This window comes from Anguilla anguilla, chromosome 6 (genome assembly GCF_013347855.1).
Source record: "Anguilla anguilla isolate fAngAng1 chromosome 6, fAngAng1.pri, whole genome shotgun sequence".
Classification (NCBI taxonomy): Eukaryota; Metazoa; Chordata; class Actinopteri; order Anguilliformes; family Anguillidae; genus Anguilla; species Anguilla anguilla.
The window spans coordinates 20,241,268-20,257,284 of NC_049206.1; the positions used below are offsets into that span (position 1 = coordinate 20,241,268).

The following is a 16,017-nucleotide window of genomic DNA, read 5'->3' on the forward strand; positions in this document are numbered from 1 at the left end:
CACTATCATTTCAGATTCCAGAGAACTAAGCATTGGTTTTGAGAGGTGCTGTTAAGGATAGGCAACAGTTAATTATCTTTGCGAGACACAGAATCACATAGGCCCACATGCACCGCTGGGAAATTCACATGGGTGAAGCTATGCCACTAGCAGTGGAAAAGCTTTTTTTTTTTAAAAAGCTATAAAAGCTCTTGTATAGAGAGAACTACATGAAAATATCTTGAAAATCAGTCACTAGATTGCAATGGTTCCTCAAAATGGCAAGTGAAACTTAATAAAATGTTTAATGTTTAAACTAGAAATAGCCTACAGCCTCGCCGTTGTGCCGTCGTGGAGGCATAAAAATCTGAGAACACGTCATTCCATAGACTTCAATCTGTCTACAGTGCACGGAAGACAAAAATACACTTTGGAGTAGCCTCTTCATCCATAGCAACAATTCCTCCCCCACTCAACAATTCCCTTAGCAACACTCCATCCTACCAGCTCATAATCTCCGCCTCCCCCCATAAGAGCTTTTGCTGTAATGTTGTCTTCTCACCCACATAAAGATGGTCTCTATTTGAACTTTGTAATTCGAAATGCTGGACACTGGTGTAAAAGAAGGCCAAAGGTTAACAAGTTTTTCACTGAGGGATATGCATTTCATTTTCTATGTTCTTACTTGTTTGAGAAGTTAGCCATTACGGGCATCTTCTAGACTACTGATGGCAGCCGAAGGTCTGCAGCTGCCTTTCAGTCCCAGCAAAGAGTCCCCTTAAGCCCCAGGGATTCAGGAAACTGATCTCTTTTCAGAAAAGTGATCTCTGGGGACCAGCTTCTGGTGGAGGCTCAATCTCAACTGAACTACCAAAACTTCCCGCCTTCTCAACTGCGTTCACATTCAGTAAATTTCTTATGAGTCAGCGGTGTGGCTAAAAACCCCAATTTTTTACCTGGCATCACAAAAAATTGCCAAGAAGAAGAAGAAAAAAAATTGGAGGAAGTTTCACCCATGTCTAAATCTCTACTGTGATAGATACTCTATGAGGCCAGCCACTGATGTCAGCCATTTTATGACACTTGACTTTTGGAACATTGCTTTGTTTTGCTGGATGAGAGGAGGGAGTTCACTGCAGAGCATTGCTCTTTTAATGTCAATGTGCTGCCCTGCCTCGGCTGCAGGCCGTTCTGCATGACCCAAGCCTCCTAAAAACCCTGCTAATTTCTCCTCATTTAGCTACTGGTCAGAAGCAGTTTGCCTAAGAGACACTGTAGAAACACCAAATATTCAATTTTGCCTAGGTCTATTGCTTCAAAAAGGCTGACGAAATCAACTACGGATCACATTTGCTGGGAATTACCACACAGTCTCGCACAGCTCAGTGAAATTTTAGGGGGTTTTGAAACATCATGTGAAATTATGCTGACTAGAAAGAAATGACAGAAAGGGGAACTAGAGAATCAATGCATCTGTAGAAAACACCAGACATCTAGAATCCCACAGTTTCCCCTTGGCAAATTAAGGTGGCGGGGGGGGGGGGGGGGGGCAAACGTGATACTCCAACTTAAACCCTTAAAGCCCAAAAAAAAAAAAAAAACAAAGCTTGTCAGTGTGTGTGATAAGCAACCATCATGAATAGGTTTTGTGCACAGGACATCTCCAAAAGGACATGTTTGAATGGAAATACAGGGCTTACAGGTAAATACAGGGAATGTGGTTTGTGTGGTTACAGAGTGTACCACCCTTGACAGTATTAGCTTCCAGAAGTGGAAGATGACTGGGGAAAAAAGATATTCACAATGTTCCAATTTGGAAAGGTTTAGTGTCACTTGTGCCTACCTTTGGTACCTGGGGTACGACTGAAAAAATGTATCTAGTTTTGTCCAGGATCAGAAGAACATGTAAGCACTATAGAATAAAGAAAACACAAACGGATTTTTGGATTTATTTTGTGTGGTTTTTCAAAACAAATGTTATCTGGATGAGACTCCTGTAGGATCAAGGGATTTGCCCATTTTGGTACAAATGTGCTCTTTATTTCAAAACATGTCTGAACTGTACATAGTAGGCTATTTGAGATTTGGGGTTCATTTGAGACGGGGGGAGTCTTACGAAAGCCCTGAGTTTTCAGTGGGTTTTAAGGGGCAAATTGTTGTTGTCACTGAATCTGCCAAAATCAAAAAGCTGAGTCATCAGTTCAAAAATAAACAGGCCGAAATAAATCCACCTGCACTAAAGCACCGGCTGTGATGTCATGATGACCTGATGATGATGCATGATAATTACATTTACGAGAGGGGACAAAACCAGGTTGATAATGAACATGAGCTATAAACTGCTCCCTACAAACCACTACGGCACAATAGGCACTGGGACTTACGAGTCCTAGCATCCCAAAATAGTAGGCTACCGCCTGGCTCCATTCAAATTTCTGAGAATTTTCCTGTGGCTAAATACTTGAGTGGCAGTCAAAACACATAACCATTTCAAAAAATGCAGCGATAACAGCCTCTTGACATTCAAGGAGTATGAGAAATGAAATGAATATCCCAGCCAGATCTTTGTTTGAATGCAGGTTGACAGGCACAAGCCCTAGGCCCCTGCAGTAAATAAATAAACAGACATATAAGCTAGGCTGAATCTGGCAGGATGCGCTGGAACCCGCAGAAACAAAGAGGAAGCGATACATTCACGTCAAACAAACGGGGGTAATATTATCAAATTTGTGTTTAACCGAAGAGGTTCTTTCACAGATCTTCAGCTGTTCTGCAGTATGGTGCACACATCATTCGCAGATCTCCAAGAGGAAAACAAGTTCACAAACCAGCTTTACGCTCCCTTTCATTTCAAGTCAATTTTATCTGTATGCACTTGGGACAATCTACAAGGATCCTTGCCAAGACAACATGGAAACTGCACCAAGCCATTATAGATCAACCAGGCCTACTTGTTAACTGGTGAAGCAAGCCACCTGGTGGTTGTAATTCCTTAATTATTGCACATAGCACACAGACAATGCTTTACATTGAAAATTTAAAAATTGTACATCGTGCGTACTACATGCATCCATTTATTATGTGAATATGTGGAAACATAAATAGACAGGAATGGGGCTTTATGGTTTGGTCTCATTTATAACAGAATAATACTACAAAAGGAACTCCAATTACAAATCAGCAAACAGTGCATATTCCAAAACAGGTTTTTATGACAAATCTCTTTATTAGCAATTGTCGAAACACAAAAAAAACTCGTAAAAGAATTACAACATCAATAGCCCATTAGGAAACTGAACCGGCGACCTTCGATTACAAGTTCCTCAACAGTCACAACAGCCCATGACTCCAGTTCAGCTTCACGTCAAAATATTAAAATGAGACTTGCACTGAATACTCCTTTTTTTTAATGTTCCTGCATGAGTTGTTAAATCCGTGGGATTTTTTGGGGGCGGTACGGTCGTGGAAAAACAAGGCATGTTCGAGTTCATGGCGGTTAGCGTGAGAAGCCAGCTGCAGCGACCGTCCTGTGACCAGACCACCCCCCCCCCCCCCCCCAGCTCCACCCCGGTATTTCCCAAACTCACGTTCGCCTCACCAGATTCGCAGAACGTGCTTTCCAAGGATGTAGCAAACCTGACTGACCTGTGCAAGCAGGTCAAACTTGGTACTGTGAGTATAGTCTCTTAAAGCAAAACCATTTTGTTACAGAGGACTCTTCCGTTTTTATTTTTAAGCTAAGAGTTATTATGACTCTTAGAGAAACTGCTAAAAGGTTTCAACGAGATTCCCAATTACCAATGTTTTTCGGGTCATTCTCGAAGTGAGGACAAGAGCCACACAATTTTACAATAAGGAATCAAATTACAAAAATAGGTGTATTTTCGTTATGCTTTGAAATATTTCAGAGAGTTCCAAACTTCCTCTATTCCATAATTCTTAGACCTCAGATGTTCTATTGCACATGTGTGTGTGTGTGTGTCCACACATCCACAAACACGCAAACACACATATCCTGATCCACTGACAACACTGGAGAGAAACTGGGGCTTTGAGCTGTGAGGGCAGGTAACCTTGGCTGATGTTTCTCTCTGAGCATGACCCCAAGACCCTGGTCAGAGACAGGAAGGGATGAGGGCATCATGGAGCCCCAGGCGCCACCATAGAGTTTCCGGTAACCGGAATGTTCAGAACGTTCAGAAATGACCGACAGGGTTTGAAATTATCCACCATAAAATCACTTTTTCCATCAAGCTTTCGAAACAACTTGAACCAGGAACCAGAATCCAACTACCAGGAAACACTGGGCCATTTTATTCATTTTAACCTTTCCGTGGCATTGAAAAAATTTTTAAAATTAAAAAGATTTACTACTAACGGGATGAAATTGGCCTTGGTCTCGTCAGGAGGAGGGTCAGCCAAGGTTCCTTAAGTATCGGCTGTGTTAACTCCAACCAATGAAATGCCTAGCACCTATAAGCTACCATAGATATCCAGGAAACTGGTACTACCTCTCCTTTAGCACTATGTGGTCTGCAGTGAGGGAAGCAGGCACTGGGTGGTGTATCAGAGCAGAGCACACACTTCAGCTGCAGTGCTTAGCACTCTCAGTGCCACTGCGGACAGCAGCAAATCCAGCGTTACAATAGGAGATTCCACAACTTGTATCAAACAAATGGTTTCAAAAAGAAGATTAACAATAAAGTATAAGGCTAACTTGACAAGGTATTGTTTGCATCGACTATGTACTCTTTTTTGTTTTAGTTTGGAGAAAAAAAGTCCAACGTACAGTGGTAGGACAGGCTTAGAACTGTATGTTCAGTAGATCAGTGGTTAAACTGCACAACGCAGCATTTTTAAAATAATAAATTATAGTCCTCAGCATGTATTCTTGTCCTTCCAAAATGCCAGATGGCTTTTATTCATTTCCATCCAAGCTTCTAGGATTTGAGAAAAGCTGTCACTATGCTGAACCTGAGCATAGCCTATATTTTATAGAGCATTTGCGCAGCTCACAAAACAACGGCGCTTTCACAGATCTCTAAATAAAATCACAAGACAAATGCCGCCATGCCCAGAAGCCACAGCAGGAGATATTCACCAGACTTAAATCATGGTATTATTAGAGAAGTGTCTTTCGCTGTGAAAAAACTTTATTTATACCATTTTCCATTTTAAATACGTATACTGCTGTGATTTGTGAACGCTGACTAATGACTTTGCCCCAGAATGTCTGGAAAATAATGGTAAGAAAATAAATGACTTATTTGACAAAGCGCAAGATGTTAAAAATAATGCATACGACATGAGTCATTCCAGGACTCAACCAACCAGACCACTGACTGTAAATAGCCAATAAGGTATTAACAGCCTCATCACAATATGTTAACGATGTCCTTAGTTTAACCACTAGGGAAGCCCAGGATAATCTGCTTTGCCTGTCTGACCACAATGCAGGCTTAATTAACAGAGAATGGGGAAGTGAGATGGCTGGGTGCGCTAGTACATGGCAGATAAGAGAGAACCATAGTACCACCATTAGTTTGTGTCAAATGCTTTTCCATAATATCTAAATTACAAATCCCTAAGCTAGCCACAAACTAATGGTGCCCGGTCAGTGAAACAACTGTCAACGCGGAGGTGCGGGTTGGGATGGCGTCTAAACCTGCACGTTTGGCTCGAAGCCTGAGACAATGCGCAGGGCCGCTCGTTTTGAACAGCCCGTCTGTCAGAGAGCAGCTCATTCGTCAATGGCCTGTCACTTCAGAAAGAGCAGCGGTTTCCTTGGTTCAATTCATCACCTTTCAACAGGTTCCAGCACAGATCCACTGCTCTCCTTCACCGGCACTAAAACGACTGCTTGCTTAATGGCAGCGCAGTAGCAAAATTCCTCTTAGAGGGATTCACCGTAGGCAGAGTGCTAAGCTATGCTGACCTTGAGACCGATCGCAGAAAGAGAACCCCCAGATCAGTCAAGGAGGCCTCATCTGTAGCCTGGAGCCAATTCAACAATCGCTTTATCCAAAAATCTTTCGAGCCCTTGTCGGACATGAATCATCTTTGTTTTTGGCAGGCCGCAGCCATTTGAGCTGACGTTGCACAGCTTTTCAGAATTCCGCCCTTAAATGAGCAAAGAAGCGCAGACAAAGGGAGCGCTAGTGTCCGTGGGCATCGCTTTCGGAAGCCATTTCTGACATTTAAGGCAAAAATGGCAGGCAAGATCAAAGCAAACACGCCATGTGTGCTGTGACACTGAATTCTTTACAAAATGAAAAACCACAACCAAGGCAGAGGAGGCCCTCCAGGGAAGAATGGCATCTACAACACCAGGACCAGCAAAACCGTTACCGACCGAAATAATCCGATTTTAGTTTTTGAAATCCATTAAAATACCAAAACCCACAAAAAGACACAAACTTAATTTCCATCTCTCTCTCACTCACTCACACACACACGCACACGTGCACATGCACACACATACACACACACACTCACTCACGCTCACTCACGCTCACTCACACACAAAATTCAGGCACTGGCCTGACTGAATCTCCAGGCAACAATGAAATTCCAAGCCAAGAGGGCCAGCGGCAAACATTACCACGCAGCTGCAAAGTCAACATCCGCAGTCAACACTGCCAGTACCGCGGGGAGGCCCCGGATCTGGGACCAGGGGCTGGGAACCAGAGCGTCTGGCCTGTGTACGGAGGGGAGCGTCGAGGAGGGGGGCCGGGGGCAGGCCTCAGTGGGGGCCGTTTCAATAAAGCAGCTGTATCTCGCTTAATAAAGCAGGCCAACTGTCAACAGAAACCGCTGTTTACAAGGAGCCGCCCTCAACTTCATCCATCCTCCAACACCAACCCCAGACTCCCCGTTAAGCATGACATAACCCAGTGGTATTTGCAAAGTGCTTCCCTCTGTCTCTCTCCCTTAAGTTATAATGAGGTTCTGACTAAGCAGATCACAGATCACTCCTTTCAACTCCCCCCCCCCCCCCCCCCCCACACGACACAGAGCACACGTACGCACAAACGCAGGCACGCAAACGGTCGCCGATACTGTCCACAGACTAGGGCTTCGCGCAAATTGAACGAGATCCACGGGTGATGATGGACCCTCACAGACCCAAAAAGAAGTGAAGCCTCCTGCTCTCCAAGCCTCCTGCAGAGACCCGACCCCAGCGACAAGGAGACACAGCCGGGTCTTCAAATTACCGCAGGTATGCCGCTTAATCCCTGTAATTTCCACAGAGCCCCGTACCGGGGTCATTACTGGCCGTCTGGAAGCAGGGAGGTGGGGGGGTGGGGGGGGGGGCAGCATCACCGTGAGGCTAATCCCCCGGCGTGCTCGCACAGGAACGGCGGGGAGAGACGCGGCGTGGAGGAGGAGGAGGAGGAGGAGGAGGAGGAGGAGAGGGCCCCGCTCGGCTGGGCCGGGCCGGAGGGCGGGGCGCCCGTGATTCACGCGGCGAGGGAGGAGGGCCACGGGCGAGGGAGAAGATTACCGTCTGGGGATCGTCTCCGGGGCTCGGCGCAAATTGCAGGTTCCGCCTAAAAATAAACGCAGACGGCCGATCCTGCTGCCGCTGCGCTTTTCTCCACGGCTGATCCGAACAGACAAGTTATAGGACCGAAAGACTGATATGCCCGAGAGAGTCTTAGTTCGAAAGAAGACCGTTCATGCTCTGGATATAACAATCAACGAAATTTGCCACATAGTAAAAATATTCAGGTTTATGTTCATTATTTTGTAAGGAATTTCACAATGATCACTGTTTCACCTGGGTGAGCATTCCATATTCAGGCTCTCTTTGCAGGACTACATGGACTACAAAAAATGCTAACTAGGCGAAAGCCACCGAAAGAGAAAAACCAATTGAAATTGCAAAACTGAAGTCAGTTTAAGTACTGAACTCATTACCAAACTCCCATGATCTCAAAGTCTGGACTCCAGTACCCATCATCCACCCTCCAGACCATTTTTGTGGTGTGTTCTACCACCTTACTCAACAATTTCTGACACAGTGTTTTTCAGGAAGGATACAATATTGCTCTCACTGACACTACAAAATCACAGATGACCCACCCGGTCATCAGAGCAGTCAGACATATATGGATAGAATTGTTATAGTCTAGCCCTGTAATCCTCCACTAATCCACGACCCCCAGGAGGAGAAAGTGGATGACAATGTGTTTTTACCCCACTCCCCCCCCACCCACCCAACCAGATCACTGCAGTTATTTGTGTAGAGAGACATGGCACCATATGTTAGCGCACCAGGAGCAGAGGACAAGCGATGCTGGGAACCAGAGTGGCACAGAAAATGAAGCTGCAATCAGCACACTGCAGGGCCAAGTTCCATGCGGGGGTTCCTAAGTAGCTGAAGAACAGTAGGCTATATTGCATGGTCTCTATTACATTCAATCAACTACTGAACATTTGACAAGACGAGCAGATAAATGGGACAAAATAGCATTTTAGTATCATTCAGTACCGGCGTATTAGGCTACATCTACCCACAGGATGCCAAAAAGTCCTCCTGTTCAATCGGCACATTCTCCAACCTCTTTTCTATGCCATTCCATGAATAACTGAGAGGTTTTTCTAACTTTCCGTATAAAGGGGTTTCCCCTCAACCAGGTCCACCAGCTTCTCCCGCTTATAGGCTAATCAGTTCAAATGTTCTCTTTCTTCATAAGACTAACACAGTAAAACCCAGGGCCCAGCAAAGTGAATGCCTGCCTAAGGCACTGCTGTGTGTTCCGTTTCCCTTTTACACCCAGGGAAGAATGAACGGCACCCCATCACCACCAATATGCACTCCATTGGTACTCAGGTGTCTGCTCTTCCGACTGGCTCAAGATGTCTAATAAGCATGAAGTCCACAGGCAGAATCTAGGTAAGCTGGGTCCCACTGTTTTACACTCACATCGTGACAGTTTAATCATAAGATGGACCCATACAGGCTCACCTCTTCCACAATGTTTTCTTTCAGACCAAGCGCTAGGACCCAGGGGCCCCAGCATAAGGACCAAACGCACTCAACGAGTCTAACTTTGTTTCACAAGCTGACAAATGCTGAAAACAATATTTCCACAGCCCCTTGTCCCAAGGCTGATAAATGTCTTGGCAAAACGAACGAATGGAGATCGAACATTTCAAGGTTCAGCGAAAAACCAGAGGCACAGCTAGAGCTAGGCTGCATCAAATGGACAGTGAGATATGCTGCAGTTGGGAATTCCTTTCTTTCTTTTTTCTTCCAAAAACTGGCTCCGGATTGCATGCAAAGTTTATTCAAAATCCAAATACAGCCATCACCTGGAAATGCATCAGAGGGTGCATTCAAAGCCTTTGGATGGCTTACTGGTCCAGGGTAAACCATAGTAAGAAAATGGAGGTTGTTTTTTTATTTTTTTTTTACTTTTTAAATTATGGATATGCAGAAGCTACTCAAGCTCACACAGGGCAAGGCTAGCCAATTCTGGCCCTGGAAGGCCAACAGGGTCCGGTCATTTTTGTTTTCACCTTAAAATCAGCTCATTCTGACCCAGGTGAAGGCAATTGTGCAATCAACTGCTTTAACTGAGCAATGAAGTGCTGAATAACGAGCGTACCCTGCAGCTCTGCAGTACCAGAGTTGGCCAACCCTGACAGAGGATATTAAGAAATTAGGATGTAAGGTGCCTGCTAACTTGCCTTTTCAATCACATAACAGTTTCCTGGAACTATGATTTTTATTTATTTTTTTATTTTTATTTAACCTTTATTTACCCATGGTAGGCTCGCTGAGCACGGATGCTCCTTTGCAGGAACGTCCTGCTTCACACTCATACACATTCACACCTTGGAGCTGCCCAGTACAACCACAATCCTCTATTGTTAGCCACTGAGCAGCTCCACTGGAGGGAGAGGACATTTTTTTTAGCCAATTCACTCTAACACGGCAGCGTCTTTATTTTCACCTCTCATTTCCCAGTGTTCTCATGATATTCTCTTACGCGTGCCAAGAGAGAAAGGACTGATGTAAGCTCCAGGTTTGTTGCAACAACTTGGGGAAAACAGCACCATTCATTTAGGTTACCAACCCAGCGTTCAGGCACTGTTGCAAGCACATGGCTTGAAGAAAATAATTTAACAAAAAACTTGTGTGATTGTACCTGCTCAGTAAAAAACCTGGCATGTAGGGGTCACTTGTTGGACATGTCCAAAAATAAGTGTTCCCCAGGTTTCATTTACAAGTACTTAGACCTCCCCCCAATACAAAAAACTTCTCATTTACCTCACGTTTCAATAAGCCATGCATGTCAAACAGTAGCTAACTGAAAAGTGAACAGTCCGAGGTGACCTTTAAGTGTGAAAGATGACGTTGGTTTGTAAGAAATCATTAGTCACTGACACAGAGCTCTGCTATAATTATTTGTTTAATTTCTGATTTTCACAAATTGTCACAGCTAGCCCAATGTCCCATAGCCCATTCTTTCGTCAACTGTTTTTTCCAAATACAAATCTCAACCATATTTAGATGCATTTAGATAAATTAATAGATTCCACAGAGTTTCCTTGAGCGCGGTTAGCTTCATTCAGGTTATGTTCTAAAGATTCAGCACGAGACAGCAACGTTATGCCTTTCCAGACACAGGAACGTTTGAGGTAAAATGGTATGTTAGGACTACCGTTTTCACACGAAACCAATATGGGTTGCAACGTCATCTCCAGTGTAGTGTAATGAAATCCTCTATTTTTCTTTTGAGATATCTCATTACCCAGAAAAAAAGATGCATACAAAGAAAAATTGCTTATGTTTCAATGCTTATCTGAAATATAAAGCAAGACCTAACAAACATTTTGTTCGAACAAACAAGGTAACCAAAAATATAAATATAGTGAAAATCGCTGGGCATATAAAATACCAACTTTTAATAATGTATGCCTTGTACTGCCTAATAGGAGGAAAACATCCAAGAAATACTGAAGTAATATTGCATTCGATATGTTTGCAAACAATTAAATAAATCTAAAGTTACTCAAGTTTATATTTATGGCAGTTGTGTCAGAGGGTAACGGTGGCATTCCTTCACTAGCCTACCTTACTACCGCTAGCATGAAATAAAATAAGACGCAAAATCACAATTATCTCCTTACCTGGGATGCGTCCTTGTAAAGCGGTCTCTGTACGTCGGCAATCAGTAGAGTGCTATCTTTAAAATGTGATCATACAATGAGAAAAACGTACAGAAATACACCACCTCCCGTACCACTGTCCCTTGTTGCAGGGTTACTCCTTCCAACATGAAATGCCTCCTACAATCTAACTTGTTTCCACACTCCATCGCTTCTTGCCTTCAATTGGCTACGTATGGGACAGGTCCCCTTTTCATTGGATAAGTTCTACGTCGATCAAGAGTCCACAGCAGAAGATATGGCACGGTTCTGATGGCTAGAGGTAGCGTAATGATGGAGAGGCTTTGGCTACGCTTAAGAGCGTTTAGGGACATTGCAGTTTTTCCCTTGTTCTCTACGGGCAACAAGGGAAATCGCTATACTAATTGTATCTCATCAGCTGAGATACTATTGGTATTTATACAAAAATCCGTAGTCTGACTATTGAGTGTCTTTGCCATTGTTTCTGGAGTTGCTAATATATTGTGTGAAATAGTAGTAGGCTAGTCTACATTCAAAGGGTCTGATCCATTCATTTTCACTCCCTTTCAGTTTACTCTTGTCCTGTACTCATTTTTTTTACAGTACCAATTGCTCATCAAGCTTTCCTGTGATTTTCAGTTCTGCATGGCCTCTGAGTTGGGATTTATTCACAAATGAATTTCTTGAGGTACAAAAAATAATAATAGTTTGACAGCATATAAACAAAATGTGTGTGTGTGTGTGTGTGTGTGTGTGCGGCTAGGTGAAAATGTTTAGATGTTTGCCTTTGTTTATCTGCAAGCGTGATGTTTATTTTTCATGTGTGATGGCCAGCTGGTTTTACACTGGCTGTTCAGTTCAGCCTTGGCCATCTGTACAGGGGAGGGAGAGTGCTACTGTAGCACTAGCACGCTGATGATAATTCACTAGTGTTTGTTAGCGGGGGCTCATGGTTCCCACGCTGTTTAACTCCATGGTCCTCCAGCTTGTGAAAACAAATAATGGACAGACCGGAAACCATCAGAAATGAAAACTTGCCAATATCACAGAAAACAACACACATGTGGTTGTAGTTTATTTGTTTTTGCCATGCTGTTTTAAAATCTGTTAATAAATAAATAAGTAAATAAATTCTTGGAAGTTCTTAATTGTTGTGTTTGTTTCTTGGGGGTTTTTTTTATTTTAAGTCCCAGGTATCCACAGAAGTGTTTTTCAATTGTACTTAAAACATATACTTGATCCAGGTCTTATTCCAGTAAAAATACTCAATCAACCATTATGTCACTACAATATATTATTATTATTATTATTATTATTATTATTATTATTATTGCATATAGATAATTATTGTATGACTGTAAACTTTACTGATATATGCAAGTATACCCACACATTCTAACTAAATTTTAAAAAGTCTTGCAAGATACGTACAGATGTGTGACAAATTAAACAAAAAACCAGCATAAAGTGTCTTAGTAAAGTATTGGGCCACCACGAGTCATCAGAACAGCTTCAGTGCACCTTGGCATAGATTCTACAAGTCTCTGGAACTCTACTGGAGGGATGGAACACTATTCTTTCAAAAGATATTCCCTCATTTGTTGTTTTGATGATGATGGTGGACAGCGCTGTTTGTCCAAAATCTCCCACTGGTGTTCAATTGGGTTGAGATCTGGTGACTGCAAAGGCCATAGGATATGATTCAAATCATTTGCATACTCATCAAAGCATTCAGCGATCCCTCATGCACTGTGGATGGGAGCATTGTCATCCTGGAAGAGACCACTCCCATCAGGATAGAAATGTTTCATCATAGAATAAAGGTGTTGAGAATATGGTGAAGGATGACTCATCTGACCATATCACTTTTTTCCACATCTCTGTAGGCCAGTGCCTATGGTCTTTGCACCACTGAATTCTCAAATGTGCATTTGTTTTTGTAATGAGGGGTTTATGCACTGCAACCCTACTATAATATCCTTTTCTATGTAGTTGTCAATGGGCTATTCTTGTTGACACAGTCTGATCACATCCTGCATTGACATTCTCTGTCACCTGTGGAAAAGTTGCTCTTCTGTTTTTCCTTACTTATCGCACTAATGCACAAGCAATCCGGTCATCGAATGTGCACTTTCGAACCACAATTTCTTACCATTTTACTGATGTCTTTCCCTTAAATCTACAGATAAATCTAAATGCAGATGTCACTTTAGTCACAGTTCCTATTGAAGCACTGGCCGGTTTAGCAATCTTTGTGACTGCCATTCGTACCCCAATAATGAACCCTCTTTCAAAGTCACTTAGTCATCTTTTCCTCTTGCCATTTTGATCCAAAATCGAGATCAGTTGGGCCTGCACCTCACTCATTTATTCAGGGTTTTCCTTTCATTTGTCACGCGTCTATATCCTACTTAAAAGAATGTGGCCTCATGCAGCACTATGGACCTCTGAGTAATTTCCTGTGTCTGAAGCCATGTTTACACTGAGGGGATATGCTGAGGTAGTGCAAGCACGGAGATGATACAACTTCAGTTGTCGATCATGAGCCATAAAAACACAACACAGACCAATATTTTACCAGCTTGGGACCATAAGGCATAATCCATGGGGGATACTGTGTTAATACTTTGGTAAACACTGTTTCCAGTATCTAAGTTGTGTCATCCCCATTCCAGCTGCCAAATCAAGCTGCTGTAGACATCACATCAAATGTTGCATCTATATTTCTGACAGGGATTCAACCAACATTTGTCCTTAAAGCTGCAGTAAGTAATTTTTCAGAAGGATATATGGCAATGGTCATGCTTACATGGTAGCAATCAATAGCTGCTGTGAGAAAAATCCAGCACCTTACACTGTACCCTTAAATTCTGAATTGTAAAACCACAGACTTAATTGGCAAAGTGGCTTACAACGTGACCCAATCAAAGAGACAGGGCAGTGTGGTGAACCAATCAACAATGTGCTTGACCTTGTGTGGTGACATAACAGTAGGCACAGCTAGATAGCTGGAGTTTCACCAGTGGTGGACAGACAGCAACCTCTGCATTGCCTGCAATATTTTATGACAAAAAGAAGAAAATACAATTAGATAGAGCACGTGCGAACACTAGAATAAACACTGGCACATAATTCAGAAGTTGGCGATAGCTTCAGAGCAGGTGGAACTGAAGACAAGCCTGTGTGGAGCTTGCGTTATTTCTGTAGGTCAGAATTTCAACACTCAACACTTTCAACATTTCAACACTGGACTTTCTGCTAAGCAATTGTACCTTCAATGAATTTAGCCACCAAAGTAAGGTAGATATTATTAATAATGTTACTTCTCTTGACGGCAAGTTATTGGAAGAAAAATGTTTGCTAACTTATCTATGTGGCAGGTGAAGTTAGGTAGTTTAGGCTAGTTAGGTAAGCTAATATTACTTGTTGGATAGCTGTAATCGACTAGAACTCTGCTTGCCTGCTGTAGCCACCTAATGCCTGGTTCAGACTAATGGTCTGCAAATTCAATGTGTTGTCCTCAATGTAGCAAGATTTATGAAGCTTTGATGACCAAATCTGACTGTGGGAACAAGCTATTTTATAGCCTGGACCCAGCTAGTCCCATTCAGGAACTAGAGTTAACCTTGGAATTGCTTTTCCTCAGTGGCATCAGCTGAAGTTTGCCAAGGGGATGAAAAGCGACCTGGCATTAGCTTGTTTTCTGTTGGACCTGTAAGTTACATTACATCTAGCTCTCCAGCTAGCTATGTTAGGTAATTACATGACTGAAGTCAGGTAGGCTACTCGGGGTCAGTGGGTGGGGTTGAAGATGGAGCAGTAAGTTTCTTTGATTGTGAACACAGGACCACAACAAGACTAAGAAATCCTGCATAGTATGCCTTTAAGTTAGATTCACAAGTAAATGTCAATAATACATTTTTCAATGTGAACACTATAAATCACAGTATTTTTTGTGTTTGTGAGGGTGAATATGCACATTTAAAATGAATTATGTCAAAGCTCAGGTTGGACCTCAATTCAGCCAAAGTCTGACAATGTCTTGCGAAGGACCATGTCAGAACACATCAAGAATTGACAGCATTAAAGTATTTTATGCATTTTTCATGCATTGTTTCCAGAGCAGTGACATTTATTCTCTGTAGCCACTGGACAGATAATAAACAATTAATCAGAGCACTGAGCACTTTGCTGGGATGCCTGGTCTTTATCACAAATGTGCCTGCCTACAAGTGACAGACATTTTTAAAAGCCTCCAGCATAAATGGGCTGGTGCATGTCTGGTGCAGTTCATCTGCCACCTTTGCAGCAGCTTCCTGACAATGTTATGAATTTCCCCACCTTGCATTCTTCCAGTGCTGCTGCCAGAAGTCTGATAATGTTCTTTCTCTGCATTAGGTCAGTGAAAACATCCCTCTCAGGTCTGAGCCAAAGTGTAACTTTTAGGTTAGCTCCCCCAGGGAAATAATGTGTTTTTTGAAACACTGGCACTTACGATTACAGCTGGACCTAATTTTGTAATGTCATTACAACTTGATTGAGGGGAAAAACCTGGATGTGACATAGCATTCGGGGTTCCTTAGAGTGAGGTAAGTACAGCGCATCTTAAAAAATGTAAAAATGAATCCCACAGTGGAGATGGATGAGGTAAAATGTACAATGAACTACAGAAATTAAGGGCACAGCAGGTCTGTCTGCATCGGAAGACTGTGATTGACTGTGATTCTTTTTTCAGTTCAGATACAGTTATATTCATCATTTCACCAATTCATGGTTAGACTGTGGAGTGAAAAGATGCAATGGCTGGACAACTGTGTATTAATAAGCAGCAAAGCGTGAACACACACAAAACATACATTGTAAATTGAAAGAAAAAAATGGAATCAAATTATTTTT

The 16,017-nt window shown here is 42.7% G+C and overlaps 1 protein-coding gene across 1 annotated transcript in view; it reads right to left on the reverse strand.

The window, feature by feature from the left end:
- Window positions 1–11,307, reverse strand: part of LOC118229755 (cytoplasmic protein NCK1-like) — a 50,707-nt gene extending 39,400 nt beyond the window's left edge. The window contains exon 1 of the mRNA XM_035422072.1: window positions 11,122–11,307. The gene's annotated coding sequence lies outside the window, so the exon portion shown is untranslated. The remainder of the gene's footprint in view (window positions 1–11,121) is intronic.
- Window positions 11,308–16,017: the final 4,710 nt, after the last annotated feature.